The 15366-nt window shown below is 37.6% G+C and overlaps 1 protein-coding gene across 1 annotated transcript in view; it reads left to right on the top strand.

Moving 5' to 3' along the window:
* The window catches only part of RAMP3 (receptor activity modifying protein 3), a 61724-nt gene that overhangs the window by 22460 nt on the left and 23898 nt on the right, over positions 1-15366 (top strand). The window lies entirely within an intron of this gene.

Below are 15366 nucleotides of genomic sequence, written 5' to 3'. Positions count from 1 at the left end.
CTGCTCCTTCAGTGCGTGTCTGCTCATGCGTAACACTTGTTTTTCGGAAGCGCTGAATACCCTCTACACCAACTAAAATCAGAGGAAACTGCAGGTGTTCAGCACTTCAGAAAACGAGACTCAAATGAATTAGCTCTGGTGCGGTGTGAGCCAGCCTGAAGCAGAACAATCTTCCTGGATTTGAAACTCTGCTGATGCTGTTTCGGGGGCTGGCAGGGTAGCCACAAGCTAGCTGTCACCACATCTGTTACAGCGTCATTTAGCCCCAGTTATGTTCTTGTCTCATGTGATCTTTGTTCTTGTCTCCTATTTAGTATCACTTCATGTGATGCAAGTTTTTGCAGTCACCTAATGCAAGATTTTAACTAGCTGATCACCAATAGACATGATAGATAACAAAATGTTGGGCTGCTGTGCTATGTTGCAGCAGTTCCCCACGTGTCTCTTACCACTGACACCCATGTTCAGATGGCCGACCTGTTGATAATGTTTCATAATCTGACAGCCTCTTAACAACTTAGATGCTATTCCTTCATGCCCTAGATGATTTTACAACCTTACAACCTTTTAAAAGGTTGATTCTTAATACTCCTGGCACGGGAGTGGAAGATGCATTCACGCAGCTCTCTCCAACCATGGGGAAGAACAAGAGGAGGTAAGCCCTTCTTACCCAGCTGGCAGAAATTGCATTCAAATCTGACAAAGAAATGTGCATATACAAAGGAAAAAATCCTTGCAATGCAGGTACTGCTAAATTTATTTAACAAGTATCTGTACATTATGGGGCAATAATTTTAGTTTTGCAACTGATCTAGGTGCAAGTTGTTTTATGTATTTTGAAGGAAGCACTGTAATTTTGCTCCATTTGATCTTTGTTACAGTTGTATTATAATCACAAAACTGAGTTCTTTGATAATATCTTGTTCGTATTGATAAGTGTCCTCAACTAGTGGGACTACTTGCAGTAGAGAAAGGTACCTTCAGGGGTCAAAATAATAGACTCTGCTTTTGTTAGTGCAGGTGAAGAAGCAGGCAGCTTTTTGCAAGCCTTGCACTAAAATTTCTTCAAGAGTTTAAATATTTTGGTGCAAGGTTTTTCGAAGGTTTGGAGGTGACGGAAGTGTCTGAGTTCTCCTGACTTTCAGTTAGAGTTAAGAATCCACCTTGCTTTTATCCTTTCCAATTGCGCTTCTCCTTTGGTGTCACTTTCATTCCCTGTACAAGGAAATTCCTGCCTATCTATGGAGATTGTTTTGTGTGAAGAAATTGGTCAGTCTTGAGGCTTTGCTCATTTTTCCCCATATGCAGTACCAGAAGAATTCCAACCTCTTCCAAAGAAAAATCTTTTACAGTTTTACATAATACACTATTTTATAAAACTTCTTTCTGTCACTTATATTTCAAGTTCTAGCTTAGGAGAGAGTAGAGGGAGGAATTTGTTTTGGAATTTATTTCCTAAATCAAGTATTAATCAAGCATTATCCATCTGATTACAAAGTTATCTTAAGGGTTCATTGCACTGAAGAAACAGCACATTTACATCTACCTTTAAGAATTTTACTCTTTGGAGAACAGATGTTGTGATTTGATGTCATGCTTTATGTAAGAGGCATATAGGCTAATTTCTTCCAGCTCATTGGAGGAACCCTGACGGATGGGACTGAAACACTTCTTTATTTGGAGTATTCTGACAGATTAATGAAAAAATGGTATTTCTAGCCATAATCACTTACAATTCAGATATTTAAACCTAGTAGTATTAGTTTACACTGATTTGAGATCTAGCCTCCAGCAGTAAAAATTAGTCAACCTGGATCAGATAGTGGGTAAAACTGAGTTTTGTATGAAGGAAACTGTTTCTGCATACAGTAATTTCTGCACGGTGCTTTTCACTTAGAGATCTTGCAAAATTTGGCTTTGTATCTTATATCAAAATGTAATCATTTATGGAAATCTGCTTCTTTACTAAACTCTGTTTTATGGAGGAGTTTTAGCTCTTCACGGTAAATGGCTGTCCTTGGTTATGGGATTTTAAATAACAATTATCTGCATTGCTTCACTGTTTGGCCAAACAGTCGTGAGAGAGATTTCAGTGACTTCAATTTGCTGTAACTTAATTATACTGTAAGATTTTCTGACAGCTCCATTACTTATTTCTTAACTTTGTTCTTAACAAACTCATGTTCCTTCAAAAGCAGCCTTTTGACTGATTTTAAACAGATGAGGCTCTGGTACCGGAAACCAATTAAGAGTTTTAGCCTCCACAGCTGGTCTTGGTCTTGCTGGAAATGTGTAACAATCACATATAAACCGTAAAATTTCAGGTAAAGTTTTACAGAAGCACTATCAGGAGAAAGTTTCCCTATTAGTTTTTGCATTTTTCTGTGAGGATTCATAAAGAAATTAGGATACAAATACTCTGGGTCAGGTTGTCCAAAGGTATTTGAAAGCTTAAATATGATGAGGGATCCAAGTGGGATTTTAAAATATTTTAAGTCATTTAGACACCATGGGTTTCAATGGTTCATGCTTCGACACCGGAATATGAAGGACAACCAGAAATACCTTACAAGAAAGGTAAAACCTTCAAAAAAACAGCTGGAGACATTCATTGACATAAGGGGAGGGGATCAGCTGTTCACAGTTTTGTTGATGCTTTTAGGCTATTCAGAGGGAGCCCTGAAAATGAAAATGCAACTGTGTGGTTTAAATGACAGGAAATTATGGTACATGGCAAGTGAACAAGCAGAGGCTGAAGAGTGGGTGAAAGCTATGTGGGGAGTTAACAAAAGCAAATAGACTTTTCGTTTGCCAGAAGACTGGAAATTGCAGAAAGCTTTTTATTCTTAATATGTAATATTTATGTTATTTTATTTATATATATATACACTAACATATATATTATATATTTCTGTATTTTATATATATTATATATCTAATAACATATATATTATATTTTTGTATTATATTCTTAATATTTAGCAACAGCAGCTAAATATGTAAAATCTACTACTGTCCACAAACCTAAGCTCCTTATTAACAGTCAGATATTTTCACCGTGCTCGATGTGATAAATCCTGGTCTGGTTACAATGGGACTGTAGTCAAGAGGCCAGGTATAACTAATTCCTTAAGCAAGAGGCCAGATGAAGATGGGAGTACCCAGAGCTGTCTTACATGAACCTCAAAAAATGTTGCTTATTGTAGTTGCATAGATTACTTTCTATTCTTAGCTAATGAAAGGGTTTTCTAAATACTTCTAACTAGATTCTGGAAACAATTTAGCTAGAACAAACAGTCTCTAAACAAATCTCTATGTCTGTCCCAGGCCTAACCCCTGTGGAAATATGTGACGGAAATGTGCTCATGCTGGTTCTCAGTGGCTTGTTAAGCTTTTGGCCTGCTCCCAAGCACCGGTATCTCCTCTCTCTTCTGCATCCCCATTTTCCAAATGTTTCTGAGTGTACTGACTAGCATTTCAGTGATTTTGAGGCTAGAGAGATGGCTATGGCCATCTGGTCTGCACTGTTGAATAATACAGGCCATGCAATCTGCCCAGTAGTCACTATTTTAAACCCTGTAAGAGTGAGTGAGTATCTTATGGGAAGGCATCAACTCTTCATTTAAAAGATATCAAATGAGTATTAATCCATTACGTCTATAGACAGATTGTTCCAAAGGGTTTACTGTTCATAGTCTCAGAGGAAAATGTCTTATTTCTCATCAGTTTGCCTGACTCCAGTTCCCAGCAATTACACTTTCTTACATATTCCTTCTGTTGTCAGAAATCCTTTTTTTCCCAATTAAATACAAGCAAGTCACTTTTAAGTCACCTCTCAATCACTTTTTTTTTTTTTGTTAAGATCAAACTTTTTGGTTACGATCAAACTTTTAAAGCCTGCCATGATAATGCATGTATTTCAGACTTCTTGAACCCTTTGCAAGTTTTGGCAGCTTTTTCTTTTGGAGAGTGGATTCTCGTCTGGAATTGAACATTTCACCCAGCAGTAGCTTGCATAGTATTATGTACAGACTGCTTATTTTTTCTTCTAATCCTACTGGGTATTCAGCATTTTTCTTCTGCCAAAATATTTGTGTATTGCATTAACACTCTTAGCTGCCTAGTAATTCCAGGAGGACATGCTCTAAAAGCTGTACATGATTTTAAGTCCCTTTCAGGGTGACTTGTAAGTGTGACGTCCATTATTTTTTTTCTGGATCTATCATCTTGCATTCACCAGTGTTAAAATGCATATTGTTTAGATAAGTCCACATTTGTAAGTGATCCAAATCAGTCTATATAACTATACCAACATCTTCTACTCCTTCTTCACCATTTACTATACTATTTGCATACTTAGGCAAAAATTATTTGTTTGCTTCACTTCGTTGATTAAGATATTGGGCCAAAACTTTTGCAGCTGCCCTCCATGAATGGCAATTACTTGTTTATTGTTAGTTTTCCCGTTGCATTTATTACTAATTCAAAGGCTACCATGATTTTTCATGTTTTTTTTTAATCAGAATGTTTTTAAAAAATTTGATGAAACATTCAATCTTTAAACATGAATGAATGAAATATGGTGATTATAGGAAGCATATGGTATCTGCTCACACAAAAGTCCCAAAATATAAATTTGAAAAATCCATAAGAAAATTTTTGGACTCCATGTATGCATTTCTGGTTGATTGGCTGCTGTGAGAACAACCACTATAAAGGTAAGAAATACAGATATATATGGTATCTCAATGCGAAAAGTTTTGGTACCAATGTATACCAAAAAAGAGACATATATGAAGAGCTTTGATTAAATTGAAACTTTTACTTAGTATATGATATCAAGTCTTGTTAGATTAACTTTAATCTTTGCTGTTGGTTAATCCTATGTTGCATTCCTTATAGACAGAGTTATACTACTTTTTTTCACAAGGGCATTCAGTAACTCCATTCAAAGACAGCAGTTGAAAAAAACCTGTCCAAATTCAACTATACTGTAGCACAATCCAGTCAGCTTTCCTCATTTTATTATATCATTATATCTAGAAATAAATTATTTTTGGTAGCAATAGGGCTAATGGCATTGCTCTCTGATGTTCACATATTTTTGTTGACATACCACCAAGCACCTCCTCTCTTTAGAATTATGTGGGTCTCCTTATAATTGATTTGGGCTTGTTTAAGTTTTTCTGCAATAAAAATTCTTAGGCTGTAAGAATACAGAGAAATAATCAAGAGGTCACTACTGGAAGAGCAAAGTTGACGATGATGTAGATATTTAGTCATAGGCCATCTCCTTTCTTTGATTGAAATGTTCAGAGTTGATGCTTAATTTACTCAGCTGCCAGAAGGGTCCTGTTTTAGGCAGAAGATGCACATTGTGTGTCTGGGGCACTGGACAGCAGATGCCACTAAAGAACATGACCCTATTGCCATCACTCAGGCAAGCGTATCAGGAAATCAAAATGAAGGCAGGATACTGCATGGTTCTGGACAGGGAAAGATACAGTGCAGGGAGCATCCTTACATCTCTGAGTAGAGCTGATCAGTCTCTCTCTGATGTTGTTAGGGACAGTGATGGCAAATGAGCCCAGAAAATGATCTTCCTTCAGAGACATTCCTTTCACCAAAGAGAAATGGAAATGGGTGTCTTTTGCTGCACACTTACTCAGTTGCATCCTTATACATCTTGTCACTCCAACAGTCCTCTCTTAAACTGAGTCTCCACATAGGCATGCCAGCTTGGAGTTGTCTAAGGAGTGCAGCCCCAGACTAATTTCTCACGGATCCAAAGCAAATTACGGAGTGCTTTTCTTTAGCTGAATCAATAAATGAAATAACAGTTGATAATGTAATATCCGAAAAAGAGTGCTGATATGTAATTTCCAGTGTTTGAGTCCAGTAAACATTTCATGAGGGGACAGACCAGCCTCAGTAACATTTATTTGCTATTGGACTAAAATTGAGAAATGTAGGATTTGATTGTTATCTTTGATCTAGTCAGGTGTCATCTATTTAAGTGTAAGGCATTCTGTTACTTCAAGCCGATATTACTGTTGCAACAGTCATCTCACAAGTGTATAAAGTTGCATACCTGCTACCCTGGGAGCTCCCAGCCACTCTGTGTTTGCCAGCCAAGGACTGGCTGTGGATTGAGAGGTTGAGGGTGAAAAAGCAGTTTATGTTTTGGAAGAGAATTCTAGCAGAGTAGTGCATGTAACGAGAAGATGTGGCTTCTCTGTTTCAGCAAAAGAATTGATTGTAACAGACTTCTTCCTGCAGTCCCTACATTTCTTTTCACCTCATCAAGCCGGCTTCACAGCCCAGAGAGCCCTTAATTGCAGTGAGGCAGTGGCTGTGTGGCACTGCTCTGGGGTACCTAGAAGATGTTACAATTCTGATTTTTCCAAAGTTTTAAATTTGAGTCCTTAGCAGAGTAGGAGGGGGCAAAATTTGCTTTATATGTCTGAAGCTGATTCATTGCATGTATGTGTGTACCTGGTAGAACTCCCTACTTTGCTGTGAGCGTGGTCCAAGGTCTGTCCCCATGCTGAGCAACCATTTTATTTTCTGTACAGCCTCAGTGTAGTTTTCCCAGAACCCTTTACATCAAAAATGAATCCTATAAACAGAAGCAATAGTCTTCAATCCCATTGAAAATGACGAAGGAGGTCCACCCAAGTTCTGTACAGATGTTGAAGATTTGAAAAAGGAGTTAAGGAAAAAAGATGTGCATGACTAGAGCCAAATTTGATCTAATCTTCTGGAAAAATAATCCTAAAGCTGTTGCTCAATTTTAAAGTCAATGGGAGTTTAAAGTCAATGGGAGTTACAATTTGGCCCAACGAAACTAAACTAATCATGAAAGTGCCTAGTTTTCAAAGCAACATAGTAAAATATTAAGAAAAGAAAGCCAGATGACATTAAGATCAATGGGAAAACAAATAGTGGAAGAAGCATGTGCAATCCAAGATTAAATTATATGCCCCCAGTTCTTGAAGCTTGGACCTAATAACTTCTGCTGGCTGAGTGTGTATGTAAGAGCCTTCCAAACTCAGTCATTTTCTTGGTTGGTTGTATAAGCTTTTTTCATCTTCCCCATTGACTGCTGCAGGAAGTCTGATTTAGATGCTGATTGGTGATTCCATCCAGCTGATAATGTCAAAACATCTGTAGAAGAGGAAGGTACTGTGAAAATCTCAGACAAACCACTGGGTTTGTTTTGCAGCTAAGGTGAGGCACTGATTCGTGTGAGCTAATTCGTTCCCACAGTGACATGTCTCACAATTAGAAAGTGGACAGCTTTGGCTCATTTTTTTTTTCAATGTTATCAGAAAAGCCTCACTTCTGGATTTTTGCATGTGATTTTCTCACAGAAAAGACAAACTGGGGCTGCCTGGAGCTGAACCTTTGAATGGCCAGCACACATGTGATTTTAGGTCCAGAATAATACTGATTAAAGGGAGTCCCACTCTTCCTCAGCTGTGCCACGTAGGGGTGCGTGTGTGTCTGTATTTGTGTTAGGGTTTATATCCCGGTAGACAGACTAGTACATTGGTTATGCTTTATCTTGGACGAAGTCATGGTAAAATGCTGCAAATCACAAATGTGCTTGCACAAGAAAAGCTCACTGTATTGTTGCCTGCTCTCCAGATTATCTTCTGTAATGTTTTTGAGTAATGTTCTGTATATGTCTGAAGAGTAATTCTCTTTTTTTTCCCTGAAGATTTAATGGGGAAGGGAACCAAAATTCCTTATTTAGCCTGGTGTAACCCCTCCCAGTTTTGTCAGCCCAGATTTTGTAGAAGAAAATATTCTTTGTCAGCTTAGTGTCTCTGAAGGAAGGTTGAAGAAACCTGCGCTTTATGTGGCCTCATGTCAGTGTAATTTATTTACCATTAAGTGTTTGATGCAGTATAGAAAAACAGGAACTGCTGTGGTAGATGCTAGCATTTTCTCCTTCTTTAATAAGGTGGTCTTCCTTTGGGCTTTCCATACAGATAAAGTATGGGGTTTTTTAAGCTCTCAGTGAAATGCAGATAATGCTGATATTTCATCCTTTCTACCTGTGTATTTCTTTCACCTCTTCAAATATCAAAACTTTCAGTAATTTTGTATTAAAAAGTCCTTCTAAAAACTCCTAGAGGTCATGGCAGCAGTGGCAAAACCAGACTGGTACTAATTACCCCCAAGAACCTATTTTTCTTCTGTGACTCATGCCTTTCTTTTCAAAAGCAAAGAAAAGCAGCTTATAAATCTGTTAGGTGCAAGCAAGTAAAGCAATGGAAAAGAATGTCATATTTGAGCAGTTCTGTTGCCATCATGCTGGTAGCTGACAATAGCAATTTTTCATTGCAGAAATAATAATGTTTGCCATCTATTATTTAAAGAATTGGAAAGAAAAGAACCCTACAGTTTATAAAATCTCACCAGATTGCCAGATGCGGGGCTGTGCTGAAAATGTGTACATTCCCGTGCTGTTTGGCATCAGCCGTTCTAGCCATAAAAGTTGCTGTGAAGTTAATGCAAAGGCACAGCTTTTCCCTGAATGAGGCTGTATTATAATATCTTTAAGAGAAACTGTATTTCAGGTGAATCTCCATTACTGTCATATGAAATATATTAGCTTTGTTTTATATTGTTTAGATAAGAGCATGTCCTGATGAATGTGAATAAAGGGGTTAGTTTGAATTCAGAGACCAGGATTCCACATCGGGCAAGAATACTCCATTACTGCATAATTGCTTTCCTCCTGATAGATGCAGAGGCTGAAATACGGTTACTTAATGCAGTTGTAATTTTACTCCTTTAGTACATAGGAGAGGGAAGGAAATTTTATACAATTCATGGCTGTGAAAATGAAATCTATATTTGATAATTCCAGCTGAGGGACTGAATAGGCTCATGGCTTTGGACACTTGTTTCTAATATTTTTTCTCTCTTTAGTGCAAAGTTATGGCAATGCACTCCTGAATCTAATGGCCACCTTACGTGGTGCAGAAAGGTGGTGAAAAACATTAATGAACATCGAATTTTTAATGAATTATTCTAAGTATGACTTCTGAATTTTAATGATGTATTAAGGACACTGGCATTTGTGAAATCTGTGAAGACCTGCAGACCATTTTGCTTATAAATGCAAAGCCATCATTTTGTTCTGCAGCATATTGTAGAAATAGCTATGCTACAAACTAGCAAAGCCTTATCAGCTTTTCATCTGATGAGATTTCTTGGGGTTTTGTTGTAGACACTGCAAAATCTTGCTTTTTAAAAGAAAACCTTGCTTTGAAGAGCTTCCTTGAAACCAGTAAATGCATTGAATGAACAGGATAAGGAGAAATTAGCTAATCTTTCGGGAGGCTGTTGAATTAAATACACAAACTTCCAAGAGCTCAGATTTGGTGAAATAAAACAATGTTATTTGTTATTTATACCACAACACATGTCGTAACTGCAGTCTACAAAAGCCCCAACTCAGGGATACCATGGCTGAGGAATGGGGAGAAGAGGAGAAGATTGGAGTTTGTTCTTCGTCAAGGATAACTGTTTATTTCTTCCTAAACCACTGGAGACTCTGGGTCTGCCATTGAGAAGATGATGGTGACATGCCAAAATAGTGTGCTTTCGCAGCCCATTCTCCATCTCTTCAAGGTTTTTAAGAGCTCAGACCTTCCCGTTCTCCAGTTTACAGATAATTTTTCAAATCTTTATGAAAGTTCTTACCAGTGTGAGAAAAGAGAAGGATCCTCTGAGCCTGCTACTAAGTAGGAAAAAAAAGACCTTTTCATTATCAATAGCTGAAAACCCTTCAATTTTTAATATCAGATTTCAGTTTTTCAAGTGCTTTTTTCAACAAGTTTTGACATCTGTTACATTTATTTGTCATGAGTCATTGTTTTCAAAAAGAGAGTGAAATCTGGCATTTGCCAAAAGGTCACCAATGTAAATATCGATAATTGCTTCTTGAAGTTCTGAAAGAGTTTTCAACACTGGTGAAGTTAAGGTCAACAGAAGACACCAGTTACAATATTTTAGCAAGGGTGCTGTGAGTCAAATTGATGTGTACCACAGTAAATACATCAGACTAATGGCTGGTAGCTTGCACCCACAAGGTGGGATCGGTATGTCAGTGCTTACTTTACCAAGTCAAACAACAAATAGTTCAAGATGTAAGAATATAATAATCCTAATAAGTAAAGTCACTTGCAAAAAAATAAGTAATTTAGAGGTGATGTTAGAAAGCACTCTGCTGTTAAATCTCATGACTGTCATTTGATAGGCCCTTTCAACACCATTCATGCCCTCTTTGAATTTTACTGTGGCAAGATCAGTAATAGAAAACAATCTTAATGGAGCTTATTATTAAAGATTGTATTTCAAAATAAGCAATACATAAGATTTCTTTCTAAAGTTACTTGGTGGTAAAATAATATGGCATAACTGATAGACTAGTATCAATTATGCAATGCAAATATGGACAGTATATTTTTATAGGCAGTGCAAATGCAAAAGAAGATAAATGTGTTATGAAAATGAATACTTAATAAAAACTTTTGTGGTTCTTCTGTTTAGGTTTGCAAGACAGTTTCTACATTCTTGTTTTCTAAATGGATCAACCATGAACATATAATAATCCAGATTAACTCAGCAGAGGCAAAAAAATATTTTTTCTTGTTTCAAGCTACATGTGGTATTAGTCATGTGGTTAACTGTTGACAGCATGAAGAGGTATGAATTAATACTACCCATTTGTTCTGTATTCAGGGTCTTGTTTCAATTACAGAAGTTTATTATATAACGATACTTTTAAAAGAGTATTTTACATGGTTAATTGACAAGGCTCTGGCATTTCTATTTACCCTTGCAAAACAGTGTATAATTCAATGTTGGAAAGTATATCCAAGACAACAAATGCAGTGTTCTGCACTCTTAAAGACATTAGTCACCTGCTACAGCCTATTGTATAATTTGCAAAGGGCAGACATATATGTTGCTAGCTGCACTGATAAACTTGATGGCAATGTATGAAATTACTATAGTACTTACGAAAAATAAGAGGTACAGCAGCTTTGTAAAATTAAAGATTTTTTTTTTCTATGATAAGAGCTGAATGTGTAAGGGGTGAACAAAGGTTGCCACGGAAAAGAACAAAGGTTGCCACGGCATAGTGCATAGGTAAACAATTAAGAGCACCATTCTTTTCAGCTTTCATGAAACTGATGTTTTACATTTCTCTGGGTATACAAATGTCCTTCACACATTTCAATGACTGCTAAAATGTACCATTTCATATTAAGGTGAGTATTGGTTCATAGCATAGATGAGTTTTGGGAAGGGAAATGTTAAAATGAACATTCTGGCATCTAGAGCTGTGTTCTGTGTTTGCCTCCATTATGGAGCTTGTGGGACTAGGAGTTATCGCTGAGGCCCTAAATCTGATTTTTGTGTACAGGAAGGTAGCTTAAGAAGCAGAATGATCTTAAGATGGTCTATGTTATGTATAATTTATCACGTTGCACTGTAATCTATCATGGATTCTTGCATCATATTACTGGGGAGTATATATACCTAAGACATATCTAGGCTGACAGGTACTATACAGGTGTAAGGTATTAGTGTTACTACTTATGAAAAAATAGGTACAAAAATCTAAGATTGTTTCTGCTTTTGACTATTGCTGTCTGTGGAAAAAAATAATTATTTTACTGTCAGTGTGAAAATAAGGCAGTGTTTTCATTATCCAAAGAGGAATTAGATAAAGGCTTAAAATGTAAAACCACTACTTGGCCAATCACTGTGCTTAAAAATTAACAGACCCCATAATAGCTTTCTTATGGCAAGGGTTTGTAATATTTCACAGGTGATGTGCCATATTACACTGTTCATTCTCAAATTGAGGTAGAGCTTAGCAGGACCCAAGAAGAAGTTGCATAAACTCAGCAGAGTCAGAACCTGAGAACCAGCTCCCTCTCTCAGGTGACAGCCTCAAGATGCTGAGTCCCACTTCTGATCTGCAGCCAGTCTTACTGAATGTCATCCAAAATCTCCTGCCATAGTATTTTTTGCACCTGCTTAGGAGGCTGCTGACTTGTCCTTAAGCAACTCCAGGGAGTGTTGCAACACTCAAGTCTTCCATAAATGCCTGTGGAGAAGGAGTAGGGCCCTTCGGGTCCACCATTTGCTTCTGTTGTCTGTCTGAGATGTCAGAACAGACTTGGGAAGCCACAAATCACAACAAGAAGTTACAAGGGCATGTGTCTTTACCTCCACGAGTAAGAGGGGAGGATGTAAGAAAGGAAAAAATGTACATTCAGTGGTGTACGGGCTGTACCGTCAAAGTCATGTTAAAACACAATCATGTACTTGAATAGTAGTTATGCAGGACTTTTCTATACATGGCACTTCCCCTGTCAGATCTTTATGCTATACCTTAAATTATTTTCTAATGTTGTTACTGTTCCTCTGATTCTGTCACTCATTTTTCATCAATTTTGGTCTCGTTTGTGAACTGTCCGTGGACAGATTGCAATTTTAAAGAGTATGTTTATTATTCAAAACTGCAAAAATCACTTGTTCGTTAACTAGTAGTTGAAATCATCTGAAGTTTAAGATCTGTAATTAGTAACCTGATTTTTGACTCCCATTATTTGTGTTCTGCTTGGAACAGAAAACAGCTGCCACTCTCCTCCCAAAGCAAATGGATTTTGTAATTACAGGAATTTTATCGGTGTATATAAAACCCATTTTCCGTAACTAATCAGAAAAAAGATCTACATTCTTGGTGTGCTCATAAAAATTTAGTAAGGAGGGGTATGGAAATTATGACGCAAAGTTCAACTCAGAAGCAGATGAATTGTTTTTTTATTTTATTTATTTTTCACTCTCTGCACGTTGTCCACTGGGTGTTTCTCAAAGTGTAAGCCTGGTTGACCTGTGATTTCTGTTTCACAGCTGGATATCATCAGATATTTTTCTTCCCTGTTTCCACTTTAAGAAATGATGTTGTGGTGTTACAAAAGGCTTGTGCTACTTTGGACTACGTGGAATCTAATAACAGCTTCCACTCAGCAGATGACACTTTAATATCCTTTTAAAAATGGAATCTGAAGCAGTTGTTTGTAGATGTAAGCTGGAATGAAAGAGGAGGGCTCTTCTGTTATTTCTTTCCCTGTGAGTTTGTCTGCTGCTCAGAAAAATGACTATGTTCACAGGTGCCTGTTTTGAATAGCTGTCTGGAGGCCCAGCTGTGTAGTACTGATCTGGATTAGAGCCACATTTTCTCTGCTTGCATGTCAGCTTGGTTCATCTAGATGGAAAGAAAAGCCTTGAGCTGCTGATATGATAACAGAGTGCACTGCAAACGGCTAGCTCAGAGCAGCTCTGGGCTGGGGACTGGCGCTTCCCTCCTGACTCTGGCTCCTCTTCAGGTGTTGGAGGATTGGACTGAAGCCAGGTGAGCATTTCATTTTGGAAGCAGTGGTGGAATAATGGTTTTACATGGAGTTGGAACATTTTGAGAAACATGGTTTCAAATAAGCCATTGTTCATAGCAAACTTTACAACGTGAATGAAAAAAGTGACTGATGTGTTTGGGAGAAAGCAGAACTGCCTCAACAGATGACTGATGTTAGTGACTAACCTGAATACCTGCATGCACTAAGTGCATTTGCACTTGGGCTGACTGGAGGGAAGATTGTACAAACCAATGGTGACTGATGGTAATACTTTTGGAAAGGAGTTGAGCTTAGGTACATACAAGGATAGCGTATTGGTTGCATGTTTCTCCATCACTGACAGTGGCATATTTGAGTGTAATTCTTGACTAGCTTGCTTTTTTTGTGATGCTTTTTTTTTTTTTGCTACACAGAACAGGTGTGGGATTCATCTGTCCAATGTACTAGTTGTCCTGGAGTCCCTTCCTTGTCAGTGGAAACTTAAGGAAGGTGTCTTAAAAGAGATCATATACATCATTCCCTACAATTATTCCAGTTTCTACACTGACTATAAAGGCAGCCTAGTTTCTAAGCATGCAGAAGTTTGCTTTGAAATCTAACCTGACAAGGAATAGTGGGAATGCACCTTCAAATGGTGTTATTACCTTTTCAGGGCTCTCATCTCCTTGATACTTAGCCTTTGAAGGAGGATATGCACTAGAAAATGCTATTGGTTTTCTTAATGAGACTGAAGGGAGAGGCAAAGCTGATGGGAAAGAAAATATACCAGATCTTAGTCTAGTTTTGCCTTTGTCTTGACATGTTGTGAAATAATCTGAATTAGATAGAGAAATAGCTGATTGTAATAGAGAAAAAGCAGATGAGGCAGCAGAGACTGGGCATCTGTGATTTTCAGCAGTGGGAAGTATTTACTAGAAATCAAAAGATGGTCTGATCACTTGGGTCTGAATTTTGGAGTACCTCCTGCTTCCCTTCACATGTTCTAGTACAAGGATTAAAATTTTAGATGTAAAATTTTAAATATTGCTGAATATAGTGACATAAAAACATGTGATGTGTTTCAATGCTTGCTCCACAAACATGCTGTCTCCTATCATGAGAAGCCCAAGAAGATGAAGGGCTTTCACTAGTTTACCAACCTGACAAAAAGTTTTAAAACTTCTTACTTATGGATCAAGTTTCAAAGTTTACATTTCACTTACAGAAACACAAGCCTGATTTGTTTGACTGTAAGGGGTAGGTATGTAATGATTTGTGCTACTTTGTAGACAACTGATGTCACTTGACAGGTTTGTGTGTGGTCTGGTAGAGAGTAGACATCTGTAAGGCCATGGTGTTCCCTAGTATGTTGTCTGGCCAATTGTGTTCTTACCTAGGTGATATTTTAATTGTGCAGCTGGCAGGAATTGTCACACATTAACCCTGTTAGTTTCAGAACCATACCTTGTTTTTTGCCTTTCCTTCGTTTTCCAGTTCTTGTACTTTAAATATGAGGTGTCTTTTGCATATATGTTTTTGGAAAGTTAAAAACTATTTTCTAAAGAAAATGCTCTGAATTCAGATACTACTTTGAACTAGAGGGGAGAATTTATATTAAAGATATCATGGGTTAACCCCAGTGGGCACCTAAGTACCACACAGCCACTCGCTCACTTCTCCCCACCTCCACCCCAGTTGGGCAGGGAAAGAGGAAAGGAAGAATAAAAGCAAGAAAACGTGGGGGTCGAGATAAAACAAATAAAACACTAAATTGTTTAAAAAGTGAAGGATAAGTGGAAAGAGAGAGAAGAAAACAAAACAAGTGATGCAAAGGCAATCACTCACCACTTCCCATGGGTAGATCAATGTGCAGCCAGTTCCCAAGCAAAAAGATGGCTAACCTCCCTAAAACCTCCTCCTTTCCCTTCTATTGCTG

This window comes from Ciconia boyciana, chromosome 2 (assembly GCF_034638445.1).
Source record: "Ciconia boyciana chromosome 2, ASM3463844v1, whole genome shotgun sequence".
Lineage (NCBI taxonomy): Eukaryota > Metazoa > Chordata > Aves > Ciconiiformes > Ciconiidae > Ciconia > Ciconia boyciana.
Note: the sequence above shows the minus strand (reverse complement) of the source record. Positions and strands in the feature narration are given on the sequence as shown.